We start from the raw sequence: 22,229 nt of genomic DNA, 5'->3' as shown, positions 1-22,229 counted from the left end.
TATGTTGTCTGTATACTAACCTTGAGAGTGTTCACCAGCGCCACCCTCAGCCATAGCGGCGGACGTAGAACGTCCTTTGTTACCGCCAGCGTCACGTAGAACGTGATCAAGAGCGAGGGCGAAAGCTGTGCTAGAACCCTCTTACGCTACCTATGGCTTCAAGACTGCCAGAACCGAGACCCCCGTAAGCTACAAGCAGATCAATTAAAGGGAAATGAGGGTGCTCGTTATAATACATGAAAGAAAGAAGCCAACAGTCGGCGAGGCCAAGGAAAGCGTTGGGGATGGTACTTTTATGTCTTTTTTTTTAATGTTTGCTTAGATAATCACAGAAATTAGTAATGTAACCGGTTTAGGGGAAAGATAATTAAACACAAAGTAGAAGAAAAAACAACGTGCCGATGGTGGGATCCGAACCCAACACCTCCGAATATCGCGTCCGGTGCTCTTCCAACTGAGCTACATCGGCCGCTGTTCCCCCTGCTACTTGCTTGGGTATTTATGTTGTCTGTATACTAACCTTGAGAGTGTTCACCAGCGCCACCCTCAGCCATAGCGGCGGACGTAGAACTTTCTTTGTTACCGCCAGCGTCACGTAGAACGTGATCAAGAGCGAGGGTGAAAGCTGTGCCAGAACCCTCTTACGCTACCTATGGCTTCAAGACTGCCAGAACCGAGACCCCCGTAAGCTACAAGCAGATCAATTAAAGGGAAATGAGGGTGCTCGTTATAATACATGAAAGAAAGAAGCCAACAGTCGGCGAGGCCAAGGAAAGCGTTGGGGATGGTACTTTTATGTCTTTTTTTTTAATGTTTGCTTGGATAATCACAGAAATTAGTAATGTAATCGGTTTAGGGGAAAGATAATTAAACACAAAGTAGAAGAAAAAACAACGTGCCGATGGTGGAATCCGAACCCACGACCTCCGAATATCGCGTCCGGTGCTCTTCCAACTGAGCTACATCGGCCGCTGTTCCCCCTGCTACTTGCTTGTGTATTTATGTTGTCTGTATACTAACCTTGAGAGTGTTCACCAGCGCCACCCTCAGCCATAGCGGCGGACGTAGAACGTCCTTTCTTACCGCCAGCTCACGTAGAACGTGATCAAGAGCGAGGGCGAAAGCTGTGCTAGAACCCTCTTACGCTACCTATGGCTTCAAGACTGCCAGAACCGAGACCCCCGTAAGCTACAAGCAGATCAATTAAAGGGAAATGAGGGTGCTCGCTATAATACATGAAAGAAAGAAGCCAACAGTCGGCGAGGCCAAGGAAAGCGTTGGGGATGGTACTTTTATGTCTTTTTTTTTAATGTTTGCTTAGATAATTACAGAAATTAGTAATGTAATCGGTTTAGGGGTAAGATAATTAAACACAAAGTAGAAGAAAAAACAACGTGCCGATGGTGGGATCCGAACCCACGACCTCCGAATATCGCGTCCGGTGCTCTTCCAACTGAGCTACATCGGCCGCTGTTCCCCCTGCTACTTGCTTGGGTATTTATGTTGTCTGTATACTAACCTTGAGAGTGTTCACCAGCGCCACCCTCAGCCATAGCGGCTGACGTAGAACGTCCTTTGTTACCGCCAGCGTCACGTAGAACGTGATCAAGGGCGAGGGCGAAAGCTGTGCTAGAACCCTCTTACGCTACCTATGGCTTCAAGACTGCCAGAACCGAGACCCCCGTAAGCTACAAGCAGATCAATTAAAGGGAAATGAGGGTGCTCGTTATAATACATGAAAGAAAGAAGCCAACAGTCGGCGAGGCCAAGGAAAGCGTTGGGGATGGTACTTTTATGTCTTTTTTTTTAATGTTTGCTTAGATAATCACAGAAATTAGTAATGTAATCGGTTTAGGGGAAAGATAATTAAACACAAAGTAGAAGAAAAAACAACGTGCCGATGATGGGATCCGAACCCAACACCTCCGAATATCGCGTCCGGTGCTCTTCCAACTGAGCTACATCGGCCGCTGTTCCCCCTGCTACTTTCTTGGGTATTTATGTTGTCTGTATACTAACCTTGAGAGTGTTCACCAGCGCCACCCTCAGCCATAGCGGCGGACGTAGAACGTCCTTTGTTACCGCCAGCGTCACGTAGAACGTGATCAAGAGCGAGGGCGAAAGCTGTGCTAGAACCCTCTTACGCTACCTATGGCTTCAAGACTGCCAGAACCGAGACCCCCGTAAGCTACAAGCAGATCAATTAAAGGGAAATGAGGGTGCTCGTTATAATACATGAAAGAAAGAAGCCAACAGTCGGCGAGGCCAAGGAAAGCGTTGGGGATGGTACTTTTATGTCTTTTTTTTTAATGTTTGCTTAGATAATCACAGAAATTAGTAATGTAACCGGTTTAGGGGAAAGATAATTAAACACAAAGTAGAAGAAAAAACAACGTGCCGATGGTGGGATCCGAACCCAACACCTCCGAATATCGCGTCCGGTGCTCTTCCAACTGAGCTACATCGGCCGCTGTTCCCCCTGCTACTTGCTTGGGTATTTATGTTGTCTGTATACTAACCTTGAGAGTGTTCACCAGCGCCACCCTCAGCCATAGCGGCGGACGTAGAACTTTCTTTGTTACCGCCAGCGTCACGTAGAACGTGATCAAGAGCGAGGGTGAAAGCTGTGCCAGAACCCTCTTACGCTACCTATGGCTTCAAGACTGCCAGAACCGAGACCCCCGTAAGCTACAAGCAGATCAATTAAAGGGAAATGAGGGTGCTCGTTATAATACATGAAAGAAAGAAGCCAACAGTCGGCGAGGCCAAGGAAAGCGTTGGGGATGGTACTTTTATGTCTTTTTTTTAATGTTTGCTTGGATAATCACAGAAATTAGTAATGTAATCGGTTTAGGGGAAAGATAATTAAACACAAAGTAGAAGAAAAAACAACGTGCCGATGGTGGAATCCGAACCCACGACCTCCGAATATCGCGTCCGGTGCTCTTCCAACTGAGCTACATCGGCCGCTGTTCCCCCTGCTACTTGCTTGTGTATTTATGTTGTCTGTATACTAACCTTGAGAGTGTTCACCAGCGCCACCCTCAGCCATAGCGGCGGACGTAGAACGTCCTTTGTTACCGCCAGCGTCACGTAGAACGTGATCAAGAGCGAGGGCGAAAGCTGTGCTAGAACCCTCTTACGCTACCTATGCCTTCAAGACTGCCAGAACCGAGACCTCCGTAAGCTACAAGCAGATCAATTAAAGGGAAATGAGGGTGCTCGTTATAATACATGAAAGAAAGAAGCCAACAGTCGGCGAGGCCAAGGAAAGCGTTGGGGATGGTACTTTTATGTCTTTTTTTTAATGTTTGCTTAGATAATCACAGAAATTAGTAATGTAATCGGTTTAGGGGAAAGATAATTAAACACAAAGTAGAAGAAAAAACAACGTGCCGATGGTGGGATCCGAACCCACGACCTCCGAATATCGCGTCCGGTGCTCTTCCAACTGAGCTACATCGGCCGCTGTTCCCCCTGCTACTTGCTTGGGTATTTATGTTGTCTGTATACTAACCTTGAGAGTGTTCACCAGCGCCACCCTCAGCCATAGCGGCGGACGTAGAACGTCCTTTGTTACCGCCAGCGTCACGTAGAACGTGATCAAGAGCGAGGGCGAAAGCTGTGCTAGAACCCTCTTACGCTACCTATGGCTTCAAGACTGCCAGAACCGAGACCCCCGTAAGCTACAAGCAGATCAATTAAAGGGAAATGAGGGTGCTCGTTATAATACATGAAAGAAAGAAGCCAACAGTCGGCGAGGCCAAGGAAAGCGTTGGGGATGGTACTTTTATGTCTTTTTTTTAATGTTTGCTTAGATAATCACAGAAATTAGTAATGTAATCGGTTTAGGGGAAAGATAATTAAACGCAAAGTAGAAGAAAAAACAACGTGCCGATGGTGGGATCCGAACCCACGACCTCCGAATATCGCGTCCGGTGCTCTTCCAACTGAGCTACATCGGCCGCTGTTCCCCCTGCTACTTGCTTTGGTATTTATGTTGTCTGTATACTAACCTTGAGAGTGTTCACCAGCGCCACCCTCAGCCATAGCGGCGGACGTAGAACGTCCTTTGTTACCGCCAGCGTCACGTAGAACATGATCAAGAGCGAGGGCGAAAGCTGTGCTAGAATCCTCTTACGCTACCTATGGCTTCAAGACTGCCAGAACCGAGACCCCCGTAAGCTACAAGCAGATCAATTAAAGGGAAATGAGGGTGCTCGCTATAATACATGAAAGAAAGAAGCCAACAGTCGGCGAGGCCAAGGAAAGCGTTGGGGATGGTACTTTTATGTCTTTTTTTTAATGTTTGCTTAGATAATTACAGAAATTAGTAATGTAATCGGTTTAGGGGAAAGATAATTAAACACAAAGTAGAAGAAAAAACAACGTGCCGATGGTGGGATCCGAACCCACGACCTCCGAATATCGCGTCCGGTGCTCTTCCAACTGAGCTACATCGGCCGCTGTTCCCCCTGCTACTTGCTTGGGTATTTATGTTGTCTGTATACTAACCTTGAGAGTGTTCACCAGCGCCACCCTCAGCCATAGCGGCTGACGTAGAACGTCCTTTGTTACCGCCAGCGTCACGTAGAACGTGATCAAGGGCGAGGGCGAAAGCTGTGCTAGAACCCTCTTACGCTACCTATGGCTTCAAGACTGCCAGAACCGAGACCCCCGTAAGCTACAAGCAGATCAATTAAAGGGAAATGAGGGTGCTCGTTATAATACATGAAAGAAAGAAGCCAACAGTCGGCGAGGCCAAGGAAAGCGTTGGGGATGGTACTTTTATGTCTTTTTTTTTAATGTTTGCTTAGATAATCACAGAAATTAGTAATGTAATCGGTTTAGGGGAAAGATAATTAAACACAAAGTAGAAGAAAAAACAACGTGCCGATGGTGGGATCCGAACCCAACACCTCCGAATATCGCGTCCGGTGCTCTTCCAACTGAGCTACATCGGCCGCTGTTCCCCCTGCTACTTGCTTGGGTATTTACGTTGTCTGTATACTAACATTGAGAGTGTTCACCAGCGCCACCCTCAGCCATAGCGGCGGACGTAGAACGTCCTTTGTTACCGCCAGCGTCACGTAGAACGTGATCAAGAGCGAGGGCGAAAGCTGTGCTAGAACCCTCTTACGCTACCTATGGCTTCAAGACTGCCAGAACCGAGACCCCCGTAAGCTACAAGCAGATCAATTAAAGGGAAATGAGGGTGCTCGTTATAATACATGAAAGAAAGAAGCCAACAGTCGGCGAGGCCAAGGAAAGCGTTGGGGATGGTACTTTTATGTCTTTTTTTTAATGTTTGCTTAGATAATCACAGAAATTAGTAATGTAATCGGTTTAGGGGAAAGATAATTAAACACAAAGTAGAAGAAAAAACAACGTGCCGATGGTGGGATCCGAACCCAACACCTCCGAATATCGCGTCCGGTGCTCTTCCAACTGAGCTACATCGGCCGCTGTTCCCCCTGCTACTTGCTTGGGTATTTATGTTGTCTGTATAATAACCTTGAGAGTGTTCACCAGCGCCACCCTCAGCCATAGCGGCGGACGTAGAACTTTCTTTGTTACCGCCAGCGTCACGTAGAACGTGATCAAGAGCGAGGGCGAAAGCTGTGCCAGAACCCTCTTACGCTACCTATGGCTTCAAGACTGCCAGAACCGAGACCCCCGTAAGCTACAAGCAGATCAATTAAAGGGAAATGAGGGTGCTCGTTATAATACATGAAAGAAAGAAGCCAACAGTCGGCGAGGCCAAGGAAAGCGTTGGGGATGGTACTTTTATGTCTTTTTTTTAATGTTTGCTTGGATAATCACAGAAATTAGTAATGTAATCGGTTTAGGGGAAAGATATTTAAACACAAAGTAGAAGAAAAAACAACGTGCCGATGGTGGGATCCGAACCCACGACCTCCGAATATCGCGTCCGGTGCTCTTCCAACTGAGCTACATCGGCCGCTTTCCCCCTGCTACTTGCTTGGGTATTTATGTTGTCTGTATACTAACCTTGAGAGTGTTCACCAGCGCCACCCTCAGCCATAGCGGCGGACGTAGAACGTCCTTTGTTACCGCCAGCGTCACGTAGAACGTGATCAAGAGCGAGGGCGAAAGCTGTGCTAGAACCCTCTTACGCTACCTATGGCTTCAAGACTGCCAGAACCGAGACCCCCGTAAGCTACAAGCAGATCAATTAAAGGGAAATGAGGGTGCTCGTTATAATACATGAAAGAAAGAAGCCAACAGTCGGCGAGGCCAAGGAAAGCGTTGGGGATGGTACTTTTATGTCTTTTTTTTTAATGTTTGCTTAGATAATCACAGAAATTAGTAATGTAATCGGTTTAGTGGAAAGATAATTAAACACAAAGTAGAAGAAAAAACAACGTGCCGATGGTGGGATCCGAACCCAACACCTCCGAATATCGCGTCCGGTGCTCTTCCAACTGAGCTACATCGGCCGCTGTCCCCCTGCTACTTGCTTGGGTATTTATGTTGTCTGTATACTAACCTTGAGAGTGTTCACCAGCGCCACCCTCAGCCATAGCGGCGGACGTAGAACGTCCTTTGTTACCGCCAGCGTCACGTAGAACGTGATCAAGAGGGAGGGCGAAAGCTGTGCTAGAACCCTCTTACGCTACCTATGGCTTCAAGACTGCCAGAACCGATACCCCCGTAAGCTACAAGCAGATCAATTAAAGGGAAATGAGGGTGCACGTTATAATACATGAAAGAAAGAAGCCAACAGTCGGCGAGGCCAAGGAAAGCGTTGGAGATGGTGCTTTTATGTCTTTTTTTTAATGTTTGCTAAGATAATCACAGAAATTAGTAATATAATCGGTTTAGGGGAAAGATAATTAAACACAAAGTAGAAGAAAAAACAACGTGCCGATGGTGGGATCCGAACCCACGACCTCCGAATATCGCGTCCGGTGCTCTTCCAACTGAGCTACATCGGCCGCTGTTCCCCCTGCTACTTGCTTGGGTATTTATGTTGTCTGTATACTAACCTTGAGAGTGTTCACCAGCGCCACCCTCAGCCATAGCGGCGGACGTAGAACGTCCTTTGTTACCGCCAGCGTCACGTAGAACGTGATCAAGAGCGAGGGCGAAAGCTGTGCTAGACCCTCTTACGCTACCTACGGCTTCAAGACTGCCAGAACCGAGACCCCCGTAAGCTACAAGCAGATCAATTAAAGGGAAATGAGGGTGGTCGTTATAATACATGAAAGAAAGAAGCCAACAGTCGGCGAGGCCAAGGAAAGCGTTGGGGATGGTACTTTTATGTCTTTTTGTTTTTTTTTAATGTTTGCTTGTATAATCACAGAAATTAGTAATGTAATCGGTTTAGGGGAAAGATAATTAAACACAAAGTAGAAGAAAAAACAACGTGCCGATGGTGGAATCCGAACCCACGACCTCCGAATATCGCGTCCGGTGCTCTTCCAACTGAGCTACATCGGCCGCTGTTCCCCCTGCTACTTGCTTGTGTATTTATGTTGTCTGTATACTAACCTTGAGAGTGTTCACCAGCGCCACCCTCAGCCATAGCGGCGGACGTAGAACGTCCTTTGTTACCGCCAGCGTCACGTAGAACGTGATCAAGAGCGAGGGCGAAAGCTGTGCTAGAACCCTCTTACGCTACCTATGGCTTCAAGACTGCCAGAACCGAGACCTCCGTAAGCTGCAAGCAGATCAATTAAAGGGAAATGAGGGTGCTCGTTATAATACATGAAAGAAAGAAGCCAACAGTCGGCGAGGCCAAGGAAAGCATTGGGGATGGTACTTTTATGTCTTTTGTTTTTTAATGTTTGCTTAGATAATCACAGAAATTAGTAATGTAATCGGTTTAGGGGAACGATAATTAAACACAAAGTAGAAGAAAAAACAACGTGCCGATGGTGGGATCCGAACCCACGACCTCCGAATATCGCGTCCGGTGCTCTTCCAACTGAGCTACATCGGCCGCTGTTCCCCCTGCTACTTGCTTGGGTATTTATGTTGTCTGTATACTAACCTTGAGAGTGTTCACCAGGCCACCCTCAGCCATAGCGGCGGACGTAGAACGTCCTTTGTTACCGCCAGCGTCACGTAGAACGTGATCAAGAGCGAGGGCGAAAGCTGTGCTAGAACCCTCTTACGCTACCTATGGCTTCAAGACTGCCAGAACCGAGACCCCCGTAAGCTACAAGCAGATAAATTAAAGGGAAATGAGGGTGCTCGTTATAATACATGAAAGAAAGAAGCCAACAGTCGGCGAGGCCAAGGACAGCGTTGGGGATGGTACTTTTATGTCTTTTTTTTAATGTTTGCTTAGATAATCACAGAAATTAGTAATATAATAGGTTTAGGGGAAGATAATTAAACACAAAGTAGAAGAAAAAACAACGTGCCGATGGTGGGATCCGAACCCACGACCTCCGAATGTCGCGTCCGGTGCTCTTCCAACTGAGCTACATCGGCCGCTGTTCCCCATGCTACTTGCTTGGGTATTTATGTTGTCTGTATACTAACCTTGAGAGTGTTCACCACCGCCACCCTCAGCCATAGCGGCGGACGTAGAACATCCTTTGTTACCGCCAGCGTCACGTAGAACGTGATCAAGAGCGAGGGCGAAAGCTGTGCTAGAACCCTCTTACGCTACCTATGGCTTCAAGACTGCCAGAACCGAGACCCCCGTAAGCTACAAGCAGATCAATTAAAGGGAAATGAGAGTGCTCGTTATAATACATGAAAGAAAGAAGCCAACAGTCGGCGAGACCCAGGAAAGCGTTGGGGATGGTACTTTTATGTCTTTTTTTTTTAATGTTTGCTTAGATAATCACAGAAATTAGTAATGTAATCGGTTTAGGGGAAAGATAATTAAACACAAAGTAGAAGAAAAAACAACGTGCCGATAGTGGGATCCGAACCCACGACCTCCGAATATCGCGTCCGGTGCTCTTCCAACTGAGCTACATCGGCCGCTGTTCCCCCTGCTACTTGCTTGGGTATTTATGTTGTCTGTATACTAACCTTGAGAGTGTTCACCAGCGCCACCCTCAGCCATAGCGGCGGACGTAGAACGTCCTTTGTTACCGCCAGCTCACGTAGAACGTGACCAAGAGCGAGGGCGAAAGCTGTGCTAGAACCCTCTTACGCTACCTATGGCTTCAAGACTGCCAGAACCGAGACCCCCGTAAGCTACAAACAGATCAATTAAAGGACAATGAGGGTGCTCGTTATAATACATGAAAGAAAGAAGCCAACAGTCGGCGAGGCCAAGGAAAGCGTTGGGGATGGTACTTTTATGTCTTTTTTTTTAATGTTTGCTTAGATAATCACAGAAATTAGTAATGTAATCGGTTTAGGGGAAAGATAATTAACCACAAAGTAGAAGAAAAAACAACGTGCCGATGGTGGGATCCGAACTCACGACCTCCGAATATCGCGTCCGGTGCTCTTCCAACTGAGCTACATCGGCCGCTGTTCCCCCTGCTACTTGCTTGGGTATTTATGTTGTCTGTATACTAACCTTGAGAGTGTTCACCAGCGCCACCCTCAGCCATAGCGGCGGACGTAGAACGTCCTTTGTTACCGCCAGCGTCACGTAGAACGTGATCAAGAGCGAGGGCGAAAGCTGTGCTAGAACCCTCTTACGCTACCTATGGCTTCAAGACTGCCAGAACCGAGACCCCCGAAAGCTACAAGCAGATCAATTAAAGGGAAATGAGGGTGCTCATTATAATGCATCAAAGAAAGAAGCCAACAGTCGGCGAGGCCAAGGAAAGCGTTGGGGATGGTACTTTTATGTCTTTTTTTTTTAATGTTTGCTTAGATAATTACAGAAATTAGTAATGTAATCGGTTTAGGGGAAAGATAATTAAACACAAAGTAGAAGAAAAAACAACGTGCCGATGGTGGGATCCGAACCCACGACCTCCGAATATCGCGTCCGGTGCTCTTCCAACTGAGCTACATCGGCCGCTGTTCCCCCTGCTACTTGCTTGGGTATTTATGTTGTCTGTATACTAACCTTGAGAGTGTTCACCAGCGCCACCCTCGCCAGCGTCACGTAGAACGTGATCAAGGGCGAGGGCGAAAGCTGTGCTAGAACCCTCTTACGCTACCTATGGCTTCAAGACTGCCAGAACCGAGACCCCCGTAAGCTACAAGCAGATCAATTAAAGGGAAATGAGGGTGCTCGTTATAATACATGAAAGAAAGAAGCCAACAGTCGGCGAGGCCAAGGAAAGCGTTGGGGATGGTACTTTTATGTCTTTTTTTTTAATGTTTGCTTAGATAATCACAGAAATTAGTAATGTAATCGGTTTAGGGGAAAGATAATTAAACACAAAGTAGAAGAAAAAACAACGTGCCGATGGTGGGATCCGAACCCAACACCTCCGAATATCGCGTCCGGTGCTCTTCCAACTGAGCTACATCGGCCGCTGTTCCCCCTGCTACTTGCTTGGGTATTTATGTTGTCTGTATACTAACCTTGAGAGTGTTCACCAGCGCCATCCTCAGCCATAGCGGCGGACGTAGAACGTCCTTTGTTAACGCCAGCGTCACGTAGAACGTGATCAAGAGCGAGGGCGAAAGCTGTGCTAGAACCCTCTTACGCTACCTATGGCTTCAAGACTGCCAGAACTGAGACCCCCGTAAGCTACAAGCAGATCAATTAAAGGGAAATGAGGGTGCTCGTTATAATACATGAAAGAAAGAAGCCAACAGTCGGCGAGGCCAAGGAAAGCGTTGGGGATGGTACTTTTATCTCTTTTTTTTAATGTTTGCTTAGATAATCACAGAAATTAGTAATGTAATCGGTTTAGGGGAAAGATAATTAAACACAAAGTAGAAGAAAAAACAACGTGCCGATGGTGGGATCCGAACCCAACACCTCCGAATATCGCGTCCGGTGCTCTTCCAACTGAGCTACATCGGCCGCTGTTCCCCCTGCTACTTGCTTGGGTATTTATGTTGTCTGTATACTAACCTTGAGAGTGTTCACCAGCGCCACCCTCAGCCATAGCGGCGGACGTAGAACTTTCTTTGTTACCGCCAGCGTCACGTAGAACGTGATCAAGAGCGAGGGCGAAAGCTGTGCCAGAACCCTCTTACGCTACCTATGGCTTCAAGACTGCCAGAACCGAGACCCCCGTAAGCTACAAGCAGATCAATTAAAGGGAAATGAGGGTGCTCGTTATAATACATGAAAGAAAGAAGCCAACAGTCGCCGAGGCCAAGGAAAGCGTTGGGGATGGTACTTTTATGTTTTTTTTTTAATATTTGCTTGGATAATCACAGAAATTAGTAATGTAATCGGTTTAGGGGAAAGATAATTAAACACAAAGTAGAAGAAAAAACAACGTGCCAATGGTGGAATCCGAACCCACGACCTCCGAATATCGCGTCCGGTGCTCTTCCAACTGAGCTACATCGGCCGCTGTTCCCCCTGCTACTTGCTTGTGTATTTATGTTGTCTGTATACTAACCTTGAGAGTGTTCACCAGCGCCACCCTCAGCCATAGCGGCGGACGTAGAACGTCCTTTGTTACCGCCAGCGTCACGTAGAACGTGATCAAGAGCGAGGGCGAAAGCTGTGCTAGAACCCTCTTACGCTACCTATGGCTTCAAGACTGCCAGAACCGAGACCTCCGTAAGCTACAAGCAGATCAATTAAAGGGAAATGAGGGTGCTCGTTATAATACATGAAAGAAAGAAGCCAACAGTCGGCGAGGCCAAGGAAAGCATTGGGGATGGTACTTTTATGTCTTTTGTTTTTTAATGTTTGCTTAGATAATCACAGAAATTAGTAATGTAATCGGTTTAGGGGAACGATAATTAAACACAAAGTAGAAGAACAAACAACGTGCCGATGGTGGGATCCGAACCCACGACCTCCGAATATCGCGTCCGGTGCTCTTCCAACTGATCTACATCGGCCGCTGTTCCCCCTGCTACTTGCTTGGGTATTTATGTTGTCTGTATACTAACCTTGAGAGTGTTCACCAGCGCCACCCTCAGCCATAGCGGCGGACGTAGAACGTCCTTTGTTACCGCCAGCGTCACGTGGAACGTGATCAAGAGCGAGGGCGAAAGCTGTGCTAGAACCCTCTTACGCTACCTATGGCTTCAAGACTGCCAGAACCGAGACCCCCGTAAGCTACAAGCAGATCAATTAAAGGGAAATGAGGGTGCTCGTTATAATACATGAAAGAAAGAAGCCAACAGTCGGCGAGGCCAAGGAAAGCGTTGGGGATGGTACTTTTATGTCTTTTTTTTAATGTTTGCTTAGATAATCACAGAAATTAGTAATGTAATCGGTTTAGGGGAAAGATAATTAAACACAAAGTAGAAGAAAAAACAACGTGCCGATGGTGGGATTCGAACCCACGACCTCCGAATATCGCGTCCGGTGCTCTTCCAACTGAGCTACATCGGCCGCTGTTCCCCCTGCTACTTGCTTGGGTATTTATGTTGTCTGTATACTAACCTTGAGAGTGTTCACCAGCGCCACCCTCAGCCATAGCGGCGGACGTAGAACGTCCTTTCTTACCGCCAGCTCACGTAGAACGTGATCAAGAGCGAGGGCGAAAGCTGTGCTAGAACCCTCTTACGCTACCTATGGCTTCAAGACTGCCAGAACCGAGACCCCCGTAAGCTACAAGCAGATCAATTAAAGGGAAATGAGGGTGCTCGCTATAATACATGAAAGAAAGAAGCCAACAGTCGGCGAGGCCAAGGAAAGCGTTGGGGATGGTACTTTTATGTCTTTTTTTTAATGTTTGCTTAGATAATTACAGAAATTAGTAATGTAATCGGTTTAGGGGTAAGATAATTAAACACAAAGTAGAAGAAAAAACAACGTGCCGATGGTGGGATCCGAACCCACGACCTCCGAATATCGCGTCCGGTGCTCTTCCAACTGAGCTACATCGGCCGCTGTTCCCCCTGCTACTTGCTTGGGTATTTATGTTGTCTGTATACTAACCTTGAGAGTGTTCACCAGCGCCACCCTCAGCCATAGCGGCTGACGTAGAACGTCCTTTGTTACCGCCAGCGTCACGTAGAACGTGATCAAGGGCGAGGGCGAAAGCTGTGCTAGAACCCTCTTACGCTACCTATGGCTTCAAGACTGCCAGAACCGAGACCCCCGTAAGCTACAAGCAGATCAATTAAAGGGAAATGAGGGTGCTCGTTATAATACATGAAAGAAAGAAGCCAACAGTCGGCGAGGCCAAGGAAAGCGTTGGGGATGGTACTTTTATGTCTTTTTTTTTAATGTTTGCTTAGATAATCACAGAAATTAGTAATGTAATCGGTTTAGGGGAAAGATAATTAAACACAAAGTAGAAGAAAAAACAACGTGCCGATGATGGGATCCGAACCCAACACCTCCGAATATCGCGTCCGGTGCTCTTCCAACTGAGCTACATCGGCCGCTGTTCCCCCTGCTACTTTCTTGGGTATTTATGTTGTCTGTATACTAACCTTGAGAGTGTTCACCAGCGCCACCCTCAGCCATAGCGGCGGACGTAGAACGTCCTTTGTTACCGCCAGCGTCACGTAGAACGTGATCAAGAGCGAGGGCGAAAGCTGTGCTAGAACCCTCTTACGTTACCTATGGCTTCAAGACTGCCAGAACCGAGACCCCCGTAAGCTACAAGCAGATCAATTAAAGGGAAATGAGGGTGCTCGTTATAATACATGAAAGAAAGAAGCCAACAGTCGGCGAGGCCAAGGAAAGCGTTGGGGATGGTACTTTTATGTCTTTTTTTTAATGTTTGCTTAGATAATCACAGAAATTAGTAATGTAACCGGTTTAGGGGAAAGATAATTAAACACAAAGTAGAAGAAAAAACAACGTGCCGATGGTGGGATCCGAACCCAACACCTCCGAATATCGCGTCCGGTGCTCTTCCAACTGAGCTACATCGGCCGCTGTTCCCCCTGCTACTTGCTTGGGTATTTATGTTGTCTGTATACTAACCTTGAGAGTGTTCACCAGCGCCACCCTCAGCCATAGCGGCGGACGTAGAACTTTCTTTGTTACCGCCAGCGTCACGTAGAACGTGATCAAGAGCGAGGGTGAAAGCTGTGCCAGAACCCTCTTACGCTACCTATGGCTTCAAGACTGCCAGAACCGAGACCCCCGTAAGCTACAAGCAGATCAATTAAAGGGAAATGAGGGTGCTCGTTATAATACATGAAAGAAAGAAGCCAACAGTCGGCGAGGCCAAGGAAAGCGTTGGGGATGGTACTTTTATGTCTTTTTTTTTAATGTTTGCTTGGATAATCACAGAAATTAGTAATGTAATCGGTTTAGGGGAAAGATAATTAAACACAAAGTAGAAGAAAAAACAACGTGCCGATGGTGGAATCCGAACCCACGACCTCCGAATATCGCGTCCGGTGCTCTTCCAACTGAGCTACATCGGCCGCTGTTCCCCCTGCTACTTGCTTGTGTATTTATGTTGTCTGTATACTAACCTTGAGAGTGTTCACCAGCGCCACCCTCAGCCATAGCGGCGGACGTAGAACGTCCTTTGTTACCGCCAGCGTCACGTAGAACGTGATCAAGAGCGAGGGCGAAAGCTGTGCTAGAACCCTCTTACGCTACCTATGCCTTCAAGACTGCCAGAACCGAGACCTCCGTAAGCTACAAGCAGATCAATTAAAGGGAAATGAGGGTGCTCGTTATAATACATGAAAGAAAGAAGCCAACAGTCGGCGAGGCCAAGGAAAGCGTTGGGGATGGTACTTTTATGTCTTTTTTTTAATGTTTGCTTAGATAATCACAGAAATTAGTAATGTAATCGGTTTAGGGGAAAGATAATTAAACACAAAGTAGAAGAAAAAACAACGTGCCGATGGTGGGATCCGAACCCACGACCTCCGAATATCGCGTCCGGTGCTCTTCCAACTGAGCTACATCGGCCGCTGTTCCCCCTGCTACTTGCTTGGGTATTTATGTTGTCTGTATACTAACCTTGAGAGTGTTCACCAGCGCCACCCTCAGCCATAGCGGCGGACGTAGAACGTCCTTTGTTACCGCCAGCGTCACGTAGAACGTGATCAAGAGCGAGGGCGAAAGCTGTGCTAGAATCCTCTTACGCTACCTATGGCTTCAAGACTGCCAGAACCGAGACCCCCGTAAGCTACAAGCAGATCAATTAAAGGGAAATGAGGGTGCTCGCTATAATACATGAAAGAAAGAAGCCAACAGTCGGCGAGGCCAAGGAAAGCGTTGGGGATGGTACTTTTATGTCTTTTTTTTTAATGTTTGCTTAGATAATTACAGAAATTAGTAATGTAATCGGTTTAGGGGAAAGATAATTAAACACAAAGTAGAAGAAAAAACAACGTGCCGATGGTGGGATCCGAACCCACGACCTCCGAATATCGCGTCCGGTGCTCTTCCAACTGAGCTACATCGGCCGCTGTTCCCCCTGCTACTTGCTTGGGTATTTATGTTGTCTGTATACTAACCTTGAGAGTGTTCACCAGCGCCACCCTCAGCCATAGCGGCTGACGTAGAACGTCCTTTGTTACCGCCAGCGTCACGTAGAACGTGATCAAGGGCGAGGGCGAAAGCTGTGCTAGAACCCTCTTACGCTACCTATGGCTTCAAGACTGCCAGAACCGAGACCCCCGTAAGCTACAAGCAGATCAATTAAAGGGAAATGAGGGTGCTCGTTATAATACATGAAAGAAAGAAGCCAACAGTCGGCGAGGCCAAGGAAAGCGTTGGGGATGGTACTTTTATGTCTTTTTTTTAATGTTTGCTTAGATAATCACAGAAATTAGTAATGTAATCGGTTTAGGGGAAAGATAATTAAACACAAAGTAGAAGAAAAAACAACGTGCCGATGGTGGGATCCGAACCCAACACCTCCGAATATCGCGTCCGGTGCTCTTCCAACTGAGCTACATCGGCCGCTGTTCCCCCTGCTACTTGCTTGGGTATTTACGTTGTCTGTATACTAACATTGAGAGTGTTCACCAGCGCCACCCTCAGCCATAGCGGCGGACGTAGAACGTCCTTTGTTACCGCCAGCGTCACGTAGAACGTGATCAAGAGCGAGGGCGAAAGCTGTGCTAGAACCCTCTTACGCTACCTATGGCTTCAAAACTGCCAGAACCGAGACCCCCGTAAGCTACAAGCAGATCAATTAAAGGGAAATGAGGGTGCTCGTTATAATACATGAAAGAAAGAAGCCAACAGTCGGCGAGGCCAAGGAAAGCGTTGGGGATGGTACTTTTATGTCTTTTTTTTAATGTTTGCTTAGATAATCACAGAAATTAGTAATGTAATCGGTTTAGGGGAAAGATAATTAAACACAAAGTAGAAGAAAAAACAACGTGCCGATGGTGGGATCCGAACCCAACACCTCCGAATATCGCGTCCGGTGCTCTTCCAACTGAGCTACATCGGCCGCTGTTCCCCCTGCTACTTGCTTGGGTATTTATGTTGTCTGTATACTAACCTTGAGAGTGTTCACCAGCGCCACCCTCAGCCATAGCGGCGGACGTAGAACTTTCTTTGTTACCGCCAGCGTCACGTAGAACGTGATCAAGAGCGAGGGCGAAAGCTGTGCCAGAACCCTCTTACGCTACCTATGGCTTCAAGACTGCCAGAACCGAGACCCCCGTAAGCTACAAGCAGATCAATTAAAGGGAAATGAGGGTGCTCGTTATAATACATGAAAGAAAGAAGCCAACAGTCGGCGAGGCCAAGGAAAGCGTTGGGGATGGTACTTTTATGTCTTTTTTTTAATGTTTGCTTGGATAATCACAGAAATTAGTAATGTAATCGGTTTAGGGGAAAGATAATTAAACACAAAGTAGAAGAAAAAACAACGTGCCGATGGTGGGATCCGAACCCACGACCTCCGAATATCGCGTCCGGTGCTCTTCCAACTGAGCTACATCGGCCGCTTTCCCCCTGCTACTTGCTTGTGTATTTATGTTGTCTGTATACTAACCTTGAGAGTGTTCACCAGCGCCACCCTCAGCCATAGCGGCGGACGTAGAACGTCCTTTGTTACCGCCAGCGTCACGTAGAACGTGATCAAGAGCGAGGGCGAAAGCTGTGCTAGAACCCTCTTACGCTACCTATGCCTTCAAGACTGCCAGAACCGAGACCTCCGTAAGCTACAAGCAGATCAATTAAAGGGAAATGAGGGTGCTCGTTATAATACATGAAAGAAAGAAGCCAACAGTCGGCGAGGCCAAGGAAAGCGTTGGGGATGGTACTTTTATGTCTTTTTTTTAATGTTTGCTTAGATAATCACAGAAATTAGTAATGTAATCGGTTTAGGGGAAAGATAATTAAACACAAAGTAGAAGAAAAAACAACGTGCCGATGGTGGGATCCGAACCCACGACCTCCGAATATCGCGTCCGGTGCTCTTCCAACTGAGCTACATCGGCCGCTGTTCCCCCTGCTACTTGCTTGGGTATTTATGTTGTCTGTATACTAACCTTGAGAGTGTTCACCAGCGCCACCCTCAGCCATAGCGGCGGACGTAGAACGTCCTTTGTTACCGCCAGCGTCACGTAGAACGTGATCAAGAGCGAGGGCGAAAGCTGTGCTAGAATCCTCTTACGCTACCTATGGCTTCAAGACTGCCAGAACCGAGACCCCCGTAAGCTACAAGCAGATCAATTAAAGGGAAATGAGGGTGCTCGCTATAATACATGAAAGAAAGAAGCCAACAGTCGGCGAGGCCAAGGAAAGCGTTGGGGATGGTACTTTTATGTCTTTTTTTTTAATGTTTGCTTAGATAATTACAGAAATTAGTAATGTAATCGGTTTAGGGGAAAGATAATTAAACACAAAGTAGAAGAAAAAACAACGTGCCGATGGTGGGATCCGAACCCACGACCTCCGAATATCGCGTCCGGTGCTCTTCCAACTGAGCTACATCGGCCGCTGTTCCCCCTGCTACTTGCTTGGGTATTTATGTTGTCTGTATACTAACCTTGAGAGTGTTCACCAGCGCCACCCTCAGCCATAGCGGCTGACGTAGAACGTCCTTTGTTACCGCCAGCGTCACGTAGAACGTGATCAAGGGCGAGGGCGAAAGCTGTGCTAGAACCCTCTTACGCTACCTATGGCTTCAAGACTGCCAGAACCGAGACCCCCGTAAGCTACAAGCAGATCAATTAAAGGGAAATGAGGGTGCTCGTTATAATACATGAAAGAAAGAAGCCAACAGTCGGCGAGGCCAAGGAAAGCGTTGGGGATGGTACTTTTATGTCTTTTTTTTAATGTTTGCTTAGATAATCACAGAAATTAGTAATGTAATCGGTTTAGGGGAAAGATAATTAAACACAAAGTAGAAGAAAAAACAACGTGCCGATGGTGGGATCCGAACCCAACACCTCCGAATATCGCGTCCGGTGCTCTTCCAACTGAGCTACATCGGCCGCTGTTCCCCCTGCTACTTGCTTGGGTATTTATGTTGTCTGTATACTAACCTTGAGAGTGTTCACCAGCGCCACCCTCAGCCATAGCGGCGGACGTAGAACGTCCTTTGTTACCGCCAGCGTCACGTAGAACGTGATCAAGAGCGAGGGCGAAAGCTGTGCTAGAACCCTCTTACGCTACCTATGGCTTCAAGACTGCCAGAACCGAGACCCCCGTAAGCTACAAGCAGATCAATTAAAGGGAAATGAGGGTGCTCGTTATAATACATGAAAGAAAGAAGCCAACAGTCGGCGAGGCCAAGGAAAGCGTTGGGGATGGTACTTTTATGTCTTTTTTTTAATGTTTGCTTAGATAATCACAGAAATTAGTAATGTAATCGGTTTAGTGGAAAGATAATTAAACACAAAGTAGAAGAAAAAACAACGTGCCGATGGTGGGATCCGAACCCAACACCTCCGAATATCGCGTCCGGTGCTCTTCCAACTGAGCTACATCGGCCGCTGTCCCCCTGCTACTTGCTTGGGTATTTATGTTGTCTGTATACTAACCTTGAGAGTGTTCACCAGCGCCACCCTCAGCCATAGCGGCGGACGTAGAACGTCCTTTGTTACCGCCAGCGTCACGTAGAACGTGATCAAGAGGGAGGGCGAAAGCTGTGCTAGAACCCTCTTACGCTACCTATGGCTTCAAGACTGCCAGAACCGATACCCCCGTAAGCTACAAGCAGATCAATTAAAGGGAAATGAGGGTGCACGTTATAATACATGAAAGAAAGAAGCCAACAGTCGGCGAGGCCAAGGAAAGCGTTGGAGATGGTACTTTTATGTCTTTTTTTTAATGTTTGCTAAGATAATCACAGAAATTAGTAATGTAATCGGTTTAGGGGAAAGATAATTAAACACAAAGTAGAAGAAAAAACAACGTGCCGATGGTGGGATCCGAACCCACGACCTCCGAATATCGCGTCCGGTGCTCTTCCAACTGAGCTACATCGGCCGCTGTTCCCCCTGCTACTTGCTTGGGTATTTATGTTGTCTGTATACTAACCTTGAGAGTGTTCACCAGCGCCACCCTCAGCCATAGCGGCGGACGTAGAACGTCCTTTGTTACCGCCAGCGTCACGTAGAACGTGATCAAGAGCGAGGGCGAAAGCTGTGCTAGACCCTCTTACGCTACCTACGGCTTCAAGACTGCCAGAACCGAGACCCCCGTAAGCTACAAGCAGATCAATTAAAGGGAAATGAGGGTGGTCGTTATAATACATGAAAGAAAGAAGCCAACAGTCGGCGAGGCCAAGGAAAGCGTTGGGGATGGTACTTTTATGTCTTTTTGTTTTTTTTTTAATGTTTGCTTGTATAATCACAGAAATTAGTAATGTAATCGGTTTAGGGGAAAGATAATTAAACACAAAGTAGAAGAAAAAACAACGTGCCGATGGTGGAATCCGAACCCACGACCTCCGAATATCGCGTCCGGTGCTCTTCCAACTGAGCTACATCGGCCGCTGTTCCCCCTGCTACTTGCTTGTGTATTTATGTTGTCTGTATACTAACCTTGAGAGTGTTCACCAGCGCCACCCTCAGCCATAGCGGCGGACGTAGAACGTCCTTTGTTACCGCCAGCGTCACGTAGAACGTGATCAAGAGCGAGGGCGAAAGCTGTGCTAGAACCCTCTTACGCTACCTATGGCTTCAAGACTGCCAGAACCGAGACCTCCGTAAGCTGCAAGCAGATCAATTAAAGGGAAATGAGGGTGCTCGTTATAATACATGAAAGAAAGAAGCCAACAGTCGGCGAGGCCAAGGAAAGCATTGGGGATGGTACTTTTATGTCTTTTGTTTTTTAATGTTTGCTTAGATAATCACAGAAATTAGTAATGTAATCGGTTTAGGGGAACGATAATTAAACACAAAGTAGAAGAAAAAACAACGTGCCGATGGTGGGATCCGAACCCACGACCTCCGAATATCGCGTCCGGTGCTCTTCCAACTGAGCTACATCGGCCGCTGTTCCCCCTGCTACTTGCTTGGGTATTTATGTTGTCTGTATACTAACCTTGAGAGTGTTCACCAGGCCACCCTCAGCCATAGCGGCGGACGTAGAACGTCCTTTGTTACCGCCAGCGTCACGTAGAACGTGATCAAGAGCGAGGGCGAAAGCTGTGCTAGAACCCTCTTACGCTACCTATGGCTTCAAGACTGCCAGAACCGAGACCCCCGTAAGCTACAAGCAGATAAATTAAAGGGAAATGAGGGTGCTCGTTATAATACATGAAAGAAAGAAGCCAACAGTCGGCGAGGCCAAGGACAGCGTTGGGGATGGTACTTTTATGTCTTTTTTTTAATGTTTGCTTAGATAATCACAGAAATTAGTAATATAATAGGTTTAGGGGAAGATAATTAAACACAAAGTAGAAGAAAAAACAACGTGCCGATGGTGGGATCCGAACCCACGACCTCCGAATGTCGCGTCCGGTGCTCTTCCAACTGAGCTACATCGGCCGCTGTTCCCCATGCTACTTGCTTGGGTATTTATGTTGTCTGTATACTAACCTTGAGAGTGTTCACCACCGCCACCCTCAGCCATAGCGGCGGACGTAGAACATCCTTTGTTACCGCCAGCGTCACGTAGAACGTGATCAAGAGCGAGGGCGAAAGCTGTGCTAGAACCCTCTTACGCTACCTATGGCTTCAAGACTGCCAGAACCGAGACCCCCGTAAGCTACAAGCAGATCAATTAAAGGGAAATGAGAGTGCTCGTTATAATACATGAAAGAAAGAAGCCAACAGTCGGCGAGACCCAGGAAAGCGTTGGGGATGGTACTTTTATGTCTTTTTTTTTTAATGTTTGCTTAGATAATCACAGAAATTAGTAATGTAATCGGTTTAGGGGAAAGATAATTAAACACAAAGTAGAAGAAAAAACAACGTGCCGATAGTGGGATCCGAACCCACGACCTCCGAATATCGCGTCCGGTGCTCTTCCAACTGAGCTACATCGGCCGCTGTTCCCCCTGCTACTTGCTTGGGTATTTATGTTGTCTGTATACTAACCTTGAGAGTGTTCACCAGCGCCACCCTCAGCCATAGCGGCGGACGTAGAACGTCCTTTGTTACCGCCAGCTCACGTAGAACGTGACCAAGAGCGAGGGCGAAAGCTGTGCTAGAACCCTCTTACGCTACCTATGGCTTCAAGACTGCCAGAACCGAGACCCCCGTAAGCTACAAGCAGATCAATTAAAGGACAATGAGGGTGCTCGTTATAATACATGAAAGAAAGAAGCCAACAGTCGGCGAGGCCAAGGAAAGCGTTGGGGATGGTACTTTTATGTCTTTTTTTTTAATGTTTGCTTAGATAATCACAGAAATTAGTAATGTAATCGGTTTAGGGGAAAGATAATTAACCACAAAGTAGAAGAAAAAACAACGTGCCGATGGTGGGATCCGAACTCACGACCTCCGAATATCGCGTCCGGTGCTCTTCCAACTGAGCTACATCGGCCGCTGTTCCCCCTGCTACTTGCTTGGGTATTTATGTTGTCTGTATACTAACCTTGAGAGTGTTCACCAGCGCCACCCTCAGCCATAGCGGCGGACGTAGAACGTCCTTTGTTACCGCCAGCGTCACGTAGAACGTGATCAAGAGCGAGGGCGAAAGCTGTGCTAGAACCCTCTTACGCTACCTATGGCTTCAAGACTGCCAGAACCGAGACCCCCGAAAGCTACAAGCAGATCAATTAAAGGGAAATGAGGGTGCTCATTATAATGCATCAAAGAAAGAAGCCAACAGTCGGCGAGGCCAAGGAAAGCGT

At 47.2% G+C, this 22,229-nt stretch overlaps 1 non-coding gene across 1 annotated transcript; it reads right to left on the bottom strand.

The window, feature by feature from the left end:
- Positions 1-12,354: 12,354 nt before the first annotated feature.
- Positions 12,355-12,427, bottom strand: TRNAS-CGA (transfer RNA serine (anticodon CGA)). Its single transcript has one exon. It is a non-coding gene; the product is annotated as a tRNA-Ser (tRNA).
- Positions 12,428-22,229: the final 9,802 nt, after the last annotated feature.

This window comes from Amblyomma maculatum, unplaced genomic scaffold (genome assembly GCF_055883805.1).
Source record: "Amblyomma maculatum isolate TAMU_Amacu unplaced genomic scaffold, ASM5588380v1 scaffold_43, whole genome shotgun sequence".
Lineage (NCBI taxonomy): Eukaryota > Metazoa > Arthropoda > Arachnida > Ixodida > Ixodidae > Amblyomma > Amblyomma maculatum.
Note: the sequence above shows the minus strand (reverse complement) of the source record. Positions and strands in the feature narration are given on the sequence as shown.